The sequence below is a fragment of the Zeugodacus cucurbitae genome, chromosome 2 (genome assembly GCF_028554725.1).
Source record: "Zeugodacus cucurbitae isolate PBARC_wt_2022May chromosome 2, idZeuCucr1.2, whole genome shotgun sequence".
Lineage (NCBI taxonomy): Eukaryota > Metazoa > Arthropoda > Insecta > Diptera > Tephritidae > Zeugodacus > Zeugodacus cucurbitae.
In genome coordinates, this window is record NC_071667.1 from 57315833 (window position 1) to 57328412 (window position 12580).

Below are 12580 nucleotides of genomic sequence, written 5' to 3' on the forward strand. Positions count from 1 at the left end.
TTCAACAAAATTTGTTGAGAAGGCTGTATGTTAAGGGGTAGGTGGGTTTCACAGGCTAAAAGCAAAGGCATTTTTACAAATTTTTTTAATATATGCAAACATTTATTTCATTTAAATTGTTTAGCATATTAAAATTACATATTCGAACGGTATTTTGTAAAATTTTTATTTAAAAATTCCGAAAACTCAGTCGTTGTCACCTCATCTCCCATGACGTGTCCAAGAAAAAAGTGTTGTCGTGTCATAACTCATGGTTGGTTCATCTAAAAAGAATAAACCAAAAACATATGCTTCGAATGTAAATGGATAAATCTAGTTAATGAACGAAGGGAAAAAGAAAATATGGAAATTTGATTTTCATACTCTCGCAACAAAAGTTGCTAAGAGAGTATTATAGTTTTGTTCACATAACGGTTGTTTGTAAGTCATAAAACTAAAAGAGTTAGATATAGGGTTATGTATATCAAAATGATCAGGGTGACGAGACGAGTTAAAATCCGAATGACTGTCTGTCCGTCCGTCCGCGCAACGGATAACTTGAGTAAAAATTGAGATATCTTAATGAAACTTGGAACACATGTTCCTTGGTACCGTGAGAGGACCAATAAAACTATATAAACCAAACTTTCTGCAGTCGTTTCTCTTACGTATCCCACCATTCATCATGAAAATAGTTGAAATCGGATAATAACCACGCCCACCTCCCATACAAAGGTTAGGTTGAAAATTACTAAAAGTGGGTTAACTCATTAACGAAAAAAGTCAGAAACACTAAATTTTACAGAAGAAATTGCAGAAGGAAGCTGCACTCAGATTTTTTTACAAAATGGAAAATGGGCGTGGCGTCGCCCACTTATGGGTCAAAAACTATCTCAGGAACTACTTGACTGATTTCAATGAAATTCGATATATAATATTTTCTTGACACCCTGATGACACATGTAGAAAATGGATGAAATCGGTTCACAACCACGACAACTTCCCATATAACTCAATTTTGAACTCCATCTTATTCCTTCACTTTATACTATATACATAAGGAACCAATGAGATAGCGGAATAAAACTTTACACAAATACTGTATATGATCTGTGCCATCATGAAAAAATTGTCGAAATCTGACTATAACTTTTCAAAGCCCCGAATATCGAATATGAAGAATTCAGTGCCACATGGTAATTTTTCACCGAAAATTTCGGTAAATCACTCAGGGATCTTAATTTAATTCAGAGGAAATATTTTTCTTCTAATAGTGTGTCTCTGTACCATAGATGGTTAAAATCGGGTCATAACTTCACCTAGCTCTCATATACTTCATTATAGGATTTTCAAATTGGGGCAAATTGTGTGTTATCTTAATAAAAATTAATCAATAAATTGCGAGAGTATAAAATGTTCGGTTGCACCCGAACTTAGCCTTTCCTTACTTGTTTTACATAATTTTAACTAAAAAACTCGTTTTTTTGATAAAATTTTCGGTATACAGTGGAACTTCTCTAACTCAAATCACCATAATCCACAAAAAAACTTCGAGTTAGAAAGACTTCGAGTTATAGAAATTTTTATTAAAACATGAATTTTTCAAAAAGCTGTAAAATATAGATTTACCCACAGTTTTAGTTATTTACTTCGCAAAAAGTTTTTTTTAAATACATTAACACATGTTTTCTATAATTTTGTTTATTGAACTTTGCTTTGTTTGGCTCTTGACGTTTGTATCTCATGCCTTTGTTACACGATTTATGAAATCTATTATATAAGTGTAATATCATTTTTCTTGTTCACTTCCATACGAATATAGTGACACCTTTAAAATTTTCCCTTGATAGTAAAAATTTAAATTTTGTAGTATGCCTTGATCGAAAAGTTCGATTTATGGAAGGAAATTTGTATGAAATTTGACTTCTATTGCCAATTCAAAAGTTCGAGTTATGGAAGTTCCACTGTATATGGTCTCGAAAAAATAGTTGTAATAAAAATTTAAGAAAACCTCCATTAATTATAAATGTTATTTCAAAGATGTGTGCAAAAATTTTTAACAAAATCGCTTCATAACTTTTCGAGATATTATCTGAGGGACTTAACTATATTTTCGGTAAAAAATTTGTTCGAAGCACTGCGGTCTGATATTCGATATATAGGGTCTTGAAAACATATGGACCGACTTCGACGATTTTTAGAAGGTCGATGCCAATCTTTAAATGCAGTATTTTTGCAAAGTTCTGTTCCGATATCTTCACTAGTACTAACTTTATATATTGTAAAGTAAACGATTCAGATCGAGTTCAAAGTTCTGGGAAGTAGGGGTGGTTGTTAACAGATTTTGGTCGGTAACTTCAGGTTGAGAAGAAAATAATATCTACCAAATGTCATTGAAATCGGTAGAGTATTTCCTGATATATGGTTTCTGACCCAGAAGTGGGCAACGCCACACCTATTTTCCTTATTTTATAAAAATCTGATATAGTTCTTTTCTGTTAGTTCTTCTGCTAAAATTAGTGTTTTTCATAATTCTCGTATGGGAGGTGGGCATGGTTATAAAGCGATTTCGCGCTTTTTCCTAATGTATATTCGGATGCTTAACGGAAATGTGTCCAGAAAAAGAAAATCGAAACACATCCTACTTGAAAAGTATTTCGCTTGATCAATCACACTAATTGTTGACAGTTGAAATCATTCCACTGATCAGAATGATTAGGTTTTTGAACAAGGTTTGCGTTATTAAAAATTTGTTTTTGATTATATTATAAAATGAAATTATTCAGAAGCGCTTGAAATTCTAATATCATAATAAATAAGTTATGTGTTGAACGATCATCATCAGCAGCTGTGAAGAAACGAGATTTGTGCAAAACTGCACAGATGACACGTTGAATTTATTGATATGTCAATATCTGCACAAATTAAGTTATAAACATGAATTTGCATATGCAAATCGTACATTATGTACATATATGTATGATCGAAGAAATGCAAAAGGGCCAAACGCGCAAAATTCTGCAAAGAAAAATGTTTACAAAATACCAGAGTAAAATAAGCAATAAAGCAGGCACAGACAGCAAACGAAAATTGTCACGACCAAATATTGATGACTAGGCACAGTTGAAGTCCCCCACCAAACGGACAATCGAACAAATTGCACATTAACCACCAACCAACAGAAGTGAATGCGAACCACCGGCTTCACCACAGGCAAAAATGCGAGCAACAGCTCGGGCAGAAAGAGAGAGAGAGAGTAAGTTAAACTAACTAAAAAAAATATGCAAATGTGTGTGTGAGTGCCAACACAACGCCAGCAGCAAAGTGGCGTGACGCGCTTGACAGCAGCAACTGCGGCAGTGACAGCGGCAGCGGCAGAATATATTTCAAGTTCAAGGTTAAGAACTAGTTGTAGATACTTTTTTCCTCTCACACCACACGAAACAAGTCAAACAAAAAGCAAAAAAAAAAAAAACGTGGCGAGCGAATAAAAACAAAAGCAAAAACCAGCCGAACTCGTTACTCGCACAAAAGCTTGTTGTGTGCAGGCAAACAAACACTCGCTAACGCTCGCCAACGAATTGCCTCACACACACATACATACACACATATATTGACACATTGACGCAAATCGAGCGCCGATTCGTATGCGAAGAGACTGAGCGTCGCTATGCACATATGTAGCTGCATACTTATAGTACATACGTACAAGCATTTTGCCGAACAACAAAGTGGCGCAAAAACAAAAAAAAACGATAAGCAACAAAAGCAACAACTCGTTTACAAACACTAACATACAATTTATAGAGAGAGAGAGCGAGGAGAAGGCAAAAAATAGCAGCCGAGCATTGCTATCGCACAACCACAGCTGTTCGTGGCCCCTGCACGCCCCAAAGCCCATGCGCTCATTGCAACGGTTTGTTCGCTCGTTCGCCTGTACTTGATGCCATTATTGCTGCTGCTTGGCGTTGTTTGTCAGTACTTTGTTGTTTTTGTATTTTTGTCCTTTCTTTTGGTCTCCAACTTCTTCGGCAATTGGCTTCGTCGCGGCGGCAACTGTAATATTACGAGCGGCAAGTGAGTATCTTAAAGATATGTGCACTCACTCGCCTGAGTCCCTAAACACACCGCTACCGTTAGCCTCTCCCTGCGACAAAGCTCGCATGTTTGCCAGCTAATGCGAGAATTGAAGGCCAACAAACACGTCGATGCGGAATAAATAAAGAATCACACAAAGAAATGCTGGCTGTACACGTACGTAATGGGAATTGTTTCGATATACAGAGACAGACATACATACATATGTACTTATATAATTTAATGTTGTATTTTAGTAATTGACAAAAACAGTTCTAGCGATAAGTGTGGGAACATGTAGTACATTTTAAATATTTATTTTCCATTATTATGAAATTTCGTTTGGGCTTACAAATATTTAATTTAATAATGAAAGTACGTGAATTTTGATTCTGAAAACTATACTTTATTTTTCGACATAATCTACAACTAGGGTTCCCAATATTTTGATATTGGTTCGTTAGTTCGTTAAGCCTTCAAAGCAAGTTGGTTTGTTCATTTTAACTTACTCATTCGAGCGAAGTCTTTTTTTCAGATGAAATGTCATGCAATTTTGATAACTTTATAGATAAAGTCAGGTCTTTAATACAAAGTTAATGAGTAAAGGATAAAGTCCCACAATATTTCGCTAACGGTTCGATATGTCGTTAGGTCTTCAAAGTAGGTGTTTGTTTGTGCATTTTAGCTTCCTCATTTAAGTAAAATCTTTTCCCAGAATTTCTTAAAACTTTGATAACATTATTGACAAGATCAGTACTTTAAGACAATGATAGTGGTTGTTTCTCCGTGCAATATCGCTGCGTATAACTATTTTTCCGTTCTTTCCGTAATGAGATTAATTTAGTTCAATTATATAGATAATATTTACACTACAGAATATAGAGGTATAAACTAAAGCTGAGCATGACCTTAGAACAGAAAAAAACTTGGTGATTCATTCACCAACTAGCCACACATTGGAATTCCGTTGAAACACTGAGTCTGTTTATGCACTAATGATAGTGAAATCCGCTGGAAATTACTTCCATGAAAAGAATGGAATTATTACCTAAATATGATATAAACAATCGAGAAGTTTCCAAGCTTTTTTTGCTGAAATTACACCTGTTGATATTACTGATTGAAGCAGAATCCTTTACCAGGATTTTTTAAGAGAAATTTTCTAAAATCAATATATCGATGGCCTCCGATCACATAAAAAACGGAGTGACCGCTGTTATCTTTGAATAAAAACTAGGTCCAACTTCGGAGTAGTAATGTTTTCTCTCTGCCTTCAAATGCATCCCTCTGAATGCAATTTTACAGTTTACCACTTTATATTGTAAATAAAGGCTTTCTGTTGTTGTTCACTAACAAATTCTAATGCTAGAGAAATTGTTCATGTATGTAGTTATTGTGATTATTGTGGTGGGCTGTCTGGAAACCCATATTTAGACCAGTTGAAAAATAATAAGCATGTATCAATACTTTACTCGAGATTTTACAATAGTTTAAAACTAGTATAGTAATATTGTACGTTCAGTTTCTGAATCTCTACCTCAACATTAAACATTAGTCGCCTTCGATTGGTGCTGCTCTCTTAAAATAACTAAATGAGAAAGCATAAATTCAGTGCAAGCGATATTTTTGGTTACTCATTAATGTGCTATACCAGTTAATTGGTTTGTCAAACACCAGTGACACATTCATTTCACTTTTGGTAGAACTATTGGAAGATATATGACAAATTTATGACTGGATATGATTACTATTAATATTTTTTTGGTGTAAAAATAATAGGCTTTACTACAATGGGTCTGAATAAGCTCTAAAACTTTAGCTTAAGGAGAGACTTCTAATTAGGAGCCCTAAAAATGAGGTTTTCAAAATTTGTTCCTGAGAAACCTTCTAATTTTTTATTTTAAGGAATAGTACACATATTATCGTTACTTTGAAGAGTATTGGATAATTTTTTAATTGTGAAAAATAACATCATAAGTTTTTGAAGTTGCTACAACAGATCTGCAGGGACTTCTCTCAAAAACAGGCGCTTTACGGTGATCACTATATCTCTGAAGTGGAACATCTGAAATGAAAAAACCAAACTGATTTTGTTAAAGTAATGTATAATCTTGTAATTAGGCGAAGGAATACGCAAAACAATTTTTAAATAGCGGCTTCTAAAAAAATTAATTTTTTGCCAATATTTTGGCCTTAAATTGTGTCTAAAAAACCTATTTTTATCTGTAATGAAAATATTTCGATTAAGTACTAGAAAATATAGTTCAGAAGCCTGCGTTTGAGACTAATCAATTTAGTCATTTCCGAGAAATCTTGGTCACCGACTTTCAAAACATAGTTTTGAGAAAAACAAAGCGAGCCCTTAAGCTATTAGCTGTTAAGTTGAATATTTGTTTTGATATTTAAAAATATATATAAAAATGCTATATTCACTATATTGAACATTTTTTAATCTCAAAACCATTTAAATAGATGAAAGTTAATCAAAACTTATTTTTATAATTTTTTTGCTTTATTTATTATACCTAATTCATGCCTAGACATTCCTATTTTGTTTGTAAACAAATATTTATTAATATACGTACTCTCACTTCATGTTTATACATATTTATTTTTATAAATTTTCCCCCCAAATTATTTGCATTATTCGCGTAAAAACATTGACCTTTGTACAGGCAACAAAGCGTGAGAAACAATTAGCATAAACAATAACAAATTTAGCAATAGTAACCAAATAGCGAATGGAATGTGCACATAAACATATATTAAATGTGTAAATATGTATTTATAGGTATATAACGGCATATAGAGCATATTAATATATGTACGAGTATGTATGTCTGTGTACTTGTAGGAAATGCATTGCTGCAATTGAGAACATGCAAACAGCTGAAAAAGCACGCACGCCAAAGTTGAATGAACGAAATATTTGCTTTGTAACATAATCGCGAGTGGAAAACATTAATTAATAAATATACAAGTACATATGTGTGTAAACAAAATTACATGCTTACCTACATACATACATACATCTGTATGTGCCTCTACACTTTTGACTACAGAATTAATAATTGCTAGTTAAGCGTGTGAAAATTTTAAAAATTTAAAATAACATTGAAGTATTTGATAACATGCTTAAAGAGCTTTTATAGATAATTCTTCTTCTGCATTATCTTTCTAAAAACAACTTGATTTATCGAGGTTCATTCTCTGGAAGATGAAGTAAAAGCACAAAATTCTTCAGTTGCCTAGCAACAAGCTAGTTTTTATAACCTAGCTAGAAAAGTAAGCTTCAAATCGATTAAGTTTAATGTAAAATGAACGGTTTTACTTTTCAATACTTTTATTCAACTGGAATATTGATTTACCCACTCACGCCAAAATCATATATATTATCCAACTTATATTCTTGCTCTTGTATTCCGAACCTAACCTCAAACATGTCTAGCAGACATTTGATTTAAAACTGTTGAGAGCATAAATGGACATGAGTACACAGTTCACCACCCCTAATCTTCCTTTTTAAGTACAAATAATTTTATGGATCTACATTAAGATTAAATTGACTTATTTATAGGATTATTTATTCAAAGATCGATTTCCGCCTTCTTTATTCAATCTTCAAACCTGATGGATTATGAAATTACCTCTCTAATTGTCGCGTAGATCTCGAAATGTAGGAATTACAAAAGAAGGCGTGGTACATTACAGATTGACTATTTAGTCGTAAACTAGCTTGAGTTACTGGAACTGGTATTATTGTCTTTGGAATTATTCTTCATTATGTTTGTTTCACAATCATTCCAAACAAATTTGGAGGAAGTTTTGCACATGAAGACATAGCTATTTAAGACATAGCTTAATACAAAAGGGAAAACAAGAGAAATTGTTTGCTAAATTAGGCTAAATAAGTACGTTGGATAGCAGATTAATAAAATATTTTGTTTGGTCAAATATATGTTTAGTAAGGATTCGTAAAAATGAGGTTTTCAACATTTTGCCTGAGAACACTTCTAAATTTAGTATATTAAGGATTTCTACACATATTATGCTCATTTTGAAGACTATTGAATAATTTTTTATTTGTTTCGTGGAAATCACTATATCTCTGAAGTAGATCATCTGAAATGAAAAAAAACTGATTTCGTTAATGTAATGTATAATCTTGTGATTAATCGAAGACGGTTTTTCGTTTGCCATAATTTTCGTCTTAAACTGAGTATAAAACAAGAAAAAACGTTAACTTCGGCTGTACCGAAGCTATTATACCCTTCACTGGTGCATTTCTTTTAGTAACTATGTGTTTAAGCAAATCTAAAGACGTAAGAAAAAGTAAGTAAAAAAAGAAAACATTTTACTAATTCTTTTTAGCCGGGTTGTTTGCTAGAAACATTAAGGTTATATAGTTAACCGATCTTAACAATTTCTACGAAGATTATATTATTAACTTAAGCAGTAATCCATGTCAAATTTCGTGAAGATACCACGTCAAATGCGAAAATTTTCCATAAAAGCCATTGATTCCGATCGTTTGGTTTGTATGGCAGCTATATGCTATAGTGAACCGATCTGAACAATTTTTTCGGAGATTAAATTATTTCTATGAACAATAACTCACACCAAATTTCGAGAAGATATGTAATAAAACGCGAAAGTTTTCCATACAAGCCCTTGTTTCCGATCGTTCAGTTTGTATGGCAGCTATATGATATAGTGGTCCGATGTCGGCAGTTCCGACAAATGAGCAGCTTCTTGAAGAGAAAATAACATCTGCAAAATTTCAAAACGATATCTTAAAAACTGAAGGACTAGTTCGTATATACTCAGTCGACTCAGTTCAACATACTGATCATTTATATATATACTTTATGGGGCCTCCGACGTTTCCTTCTGGGTGTTACAAACTTCTTGACAAACTTAATATACCCTGTTCAGGGTATAAAAACAAACTGATTTCCATATTTTGCCATAATTTTGGTCTTAAACTGTGTTTTATACACAACAACAATTTTTATCGGTAATAAAATGGCTTCGATTAAGTACTGGAAAATATAGTTCAGAAGCCTGTGAACAACTTTAACACTAATCGGTTCAGCCATTTCCGAGAGATCTTGGTCACCGACTTTCAAAACATAGTTTTGAGCGCCGTCGGATTAACATTTTCAGATCGATTTTTTGAAAACTCTACTAGATGTAACCCAATTGCTACAAACATATGGGGGTTTCTCACATATTATGGAGTGTTCTAAATTTTTTCCAGTCTTATTCTATTCACTAGAGCGCTAGAGAGTAACGAATTGAACGAACTATTCTAGAGTAGCTGGTCATCAAGTCTCTGGTGGGGAAATTCGACTTTCTGCTGCAAGTAATTTTTAATACCTTGGCTTATAACAACTTTCATACTTTACCAGCATGTCTTCTATATATAAATACATTTTAATTTAACTTGTTCTCTGATTTCTTGTTGAAAATTTACATGTAACGAAATTATGGAATACACTTCAATCCAAGATAGTATGGTGTCTCTTAAAAAAATGGTATAACCGCTTGCTATCATATCGCCGTTTGTCTTATACCAATAAAAAAGCATTTATACCAGTTGTGTATTCGATTCAATAAACCGTTGCTATTTTGTGCATATTTTCTTTGAAATATAATATAATATAAATTAATATAATATTGTTGTCGAAGATTTAAAAGTGATTCCTGAATTGTTCTTATATCATCCATTCCCCCTCACTTTTGAAGATTATATTAATGTTTCATGTGTAAAGGCGCCAATACATATTCAGCTCATATGAGCTTTTCAAAAATAAATCCCGTTTTCAATTTTTCCATAATTTATTTACTAGTTCCTTCTTTTTCATATATTTACAGTCACGACGAAGCAGCACTGCGTGAAATTTAATTAGAACCAAGCAGAATTGCAGCCACCATTTAAAGTGGAAAATTATATATGTAAATATGGGAAGATGGGCAAGAATGGAAGAACAAATATTATATTAAGCTCGTTTGAAATCGAAAAAGGAAAGGCGGCGTGAATGGAAAGCTGAACTTGGATGGAATATGAATGACGACAATAAAACCAAAGCAAATGTCAACGTCAACGCCGGCGCCGGCAGAAAGGTAACGCCAACTGAGCGCCAAGAGCACAACAGAGATGTTAGCGGAAATGACGACAGCGGGAGGGTGCATCCGAAGGGTTGGCGGAAGCAATTATTTAAACAACCATGACAGTAGCACACATGCGCTCACTTTCACTTGCGCTCTCTCTCTCTCTCCTCGACGCTCTGCAGCTAACTGCGTGCGCTATATACAAGTACAATGAAGAATGCAAGCACACGCACACAACTGCAGGCTGCAACAAAAATGCATTGTATATGTATCAGTGTGTATGTGTGGCTGTCGTCGTTGCATTCGCCATGAACTGACAATTCGAAAGTGAATTGCGAGCGGGGTAGTTGCTGCTAATAGTATAGTGAGCAAATCACAATGCAACAACAACAACTGCATATAATTGCATACATAGTATATATATATATATATATATTGCTGGCATATAGCGCAAATATAAGCGCAACTGTGTGCGTGTGTAGTTGGAAAACAAATATGGCGGACATGCGCAATTGCATTCAACTTGAACTTGAAATTTCATTATACGTGCCAGCGAGTGCAGCTGCAGCCAACACAGCCACAGCTACAACGACAGCTACAACGACAGCTACAGCAACAGCAAGAGCAAGAGAAAACGAAAATGAAAACGAACCCGAAACAGACGTCCATGCAATCCCAACGTCCACACTACAGTACACTCGGCCAAGGAGCCCACAGGACACGCATAGTAGTGTCCACAGGCATACATATATATACAGTTGGGAAACAGGAGTACAAGGACACCGGAGATTGCATAATACAGACAGTCAGTGATTTTGTATCATCGAAATAGTGCGATTGCATCAGCAGCTGCCGCAAGAATACAACGCTCCCGATTTTGGAAGAATCGAACTTTAACACAATACAACACAGGACTCAAGGTATGTATTTATTGAGCAAATAAATCGTGTGTATTTCGCGGAAAAGTGTGTAAAGGTCAAAGGTTAGATTGCGTTTAATGCAAAAGTGCAGTGTATTCTTTTGTCCGCTTGTGGCGAAATGTCGATTGTAGCGTGCGGTGAACGCCATTGTTGACTTACATATATGTAATTTATTAATGTTGAACGGCGAAAAAAGCTTGCGAAACAACAAAAACGAAATGAATTTCACTTTTCAAAACTTTATTACGGACGACAGCGCAATAAGAAAGCACGAAAGCAGGCGTCGGTAGAAGTGCTGCAAGCGGTGGCGGGTGCAATGCCACACACACACACACTCACATTGTTTACATAGAACTTTGCGCTGAGCGTGAAAGCTCTGCGGCTTTTATGCACACCCACAAAATCTTGAAAATTACATATCTACACTCACATATGTACATGAGAATCTCTCTAGTTATACGATTATGCGAGCGCAATAAATTTTACCCATTCAAAAGCTTTAGCTTTCAACACCGCAACAGCTTTTAGCCGGCATCTTTTCGCCGTGCTGTGCTTTTGCTCAAATTCCAGCTTTTCAACGCTTTGACGTGGGAAACAGCACTTTTCCCCTTTTTGTACCCCGGTGTGGGTGTGTGCATGCGTGTGTGTGTGTGGTAAGCGCCTATTTGTAGCCTATATACTATATGGCAGCCAGCATCATAAGTACGCCGATAAGCGCGCTTCCCACTTTCACGCTGCATAACTACAGGGAAATGCGCCTGATTTATTCGACATTCGTCACATATGTTGATGTGCTCATCACAGCTTGGCCGTGTGAAAAATTAATTGCGAAATTTAAAGTTAATCAATAAAAGTTGGTTGGAGTTGCTTTGCAAAAGTTAAAAGCTAGTAAATTTAATTATATACAAAACCAGCGGTTAATTAAACTAAAACAAACTTGACCTTTGCCCTTTACTGCGCCTGTAAGTGGAGTTTATTTTCAACTATATACGCTTGTATTTGGTTTGTGACGCGTTTAAATTGATATAAAAGTGTCACAGTATAGCATAGCATATTGTAAGTGAAGTGTATACATATGTGCGCGTGTGTTTCCAATTTGCTTTTTACGGCACAAAAATTCGATTTTGGAGCTGATTCTCCATGCATGAACAATAAACCCAGGAAAATTGATTAATTGCTAAAAATAAGTGTGCGGCCCAAATTTCATATGAAAGTGTTCACGAGAAAATCTGTTCCATACGGTATGCTAAATTAAGTGACAGATAAAATTGATTTCTGCAATGTGTTTACAGTTGGTATTATGCTGACGTCGTTGCACCAACAACAAGTTGTTGTTATGCTTTGTGTATATGTGTGTGGGTGTTGCTGCGGCAAGGACAAGAGGAATACATATGTATTAAAATAATATTAGAAGAAAAAGAAATTGAAAAAAATAATTTAATTATCTAGAAATATATTTTTGAAATGAAAAAATAACTATCGATTTGGTA